The sequence below is a fragment of the Aplysia californica genome, unplaced genomic scaffold (genome assembly GCF_000002075.1).
Source record: "Aplysia californica isolate F4 #8 unplaced genomic scaffold, AplCal3.0 scaffold00924, whole genome shotgun sequence".
Lineage (NCBI taxonomy): Eukaryota > Metazoa > Mollusca > Gastropoda > Aplysiida > Aplysiidae > Aplysia > Aplysia californica.
In genome coordinates, this window is record NW_004798194.1 from 187,359 (window position 1) to 188,501 (window position 1,143).

General features: G+C 45.1%; 1 protein-coding gene across 1 annotated transcript in view; it reads left to right on the forward strand.

Annotated features, from left to right (window-relative positions):
* The window catches only part of LOC101863306 (solute carrier organic anion transporter family member 2A1), a gene marked incomplete at its 3' end in the record, with an annotated part of 19,116 nt that overhangs the window by 10,130 nt on the left and 7,843 nt on the right, over positions 1-1,143 (forward strand).

A 1,143-nucleotide genomic window follows, 5' to 3' on the forward strand; every position in this document is an offset into this window, starting at 1 on the left:
AAGAGTAGGCTTCGGCCGCCACCCGGGCAAAATTCAAAATTTCCTACCAACTGAAAATATTAGGTGTGTCCCGCGCGCTCATATGACCTTATGCAGTTGCGAGTGCCGTAAAACACTTTACAAAACCAAACAGACTTGATGAATCTCCCATCCCTTCCCACCCCTCCTCATCCAGCGAACGAGGTTGCGTTCGGTGTGGCGCACAGGAACAAGCGAAGACCAAGCAGAAATACGAGTCGAGTTGTTGGAGGGCATCACTGTTTGGTATTTCTTTGTTTTTCTCTTTTTTTCCGGTTCGTATATTATCTTTTTTAAGGGTGGGGGGAATTCCTCTGCCCCAAATGACCCTCCGTTACCGTGTCGCTCGGCTTCTCTTTACTCAAACGAAACTACTAAAACCAAATAGAAATCTGAATGCAGATGTAAGTTTGCTTCCTTCTTTGAACAAGCGCTTTCACTATCTACGCCAGGAGTCACCAAACTTTTTTTTTCAAATGTGGGCTAATAATTGAGAGAATGCTTTTAATTAATGAACGTGAGCTTGGTAACCATTTTGTCCGGTACAATACCACGATGTGTTAAATGAAAGGCAACTCTCTTTAAAGCCGAGCTAGAGTGTTAATGCATTAGCTAGAACTTTTGAAATCAATAAAAACACATTCAGTTCGCATTGGAGGGTTCTATGAAATGAGTAAATTAATTTGGTGACCACGTCTTTAGCACGCAACGAACACATCATCAGCTAAGGTTTTGTTTTGTTTTGTTTTGTTTTGTTGTGTTTTGTTTCCTGGTTTGTGGCGTGGCGCCGGGCCAGACGAACTGACTTCGCGGGTCACATTTGACTTGCCGACCTTATTTTAGTGACTCTTGATTTACGTGGTCAGCCAAAGGACTTTCTTGCCATCAATCACAACCCACGGTCTTTTGCTCCCCGAGAAATCTGAAATCGGTACGAGGGTCAAGGTTAACTTGGCATGATTGGTCACGAGGTCTTCAGATGGACGTGCAGAAGGTTGGCGGTCGAGTCCTTGTGTGGGTGAGAGGGTTTGTCTTTCTGACGTCGAGAGTGACCTGTACTCTTGCCGAAATCTCGTTGTTTGAATAAATGGGGGGATTGAGGAGGCGTCGGTGGGGATGGGGTGG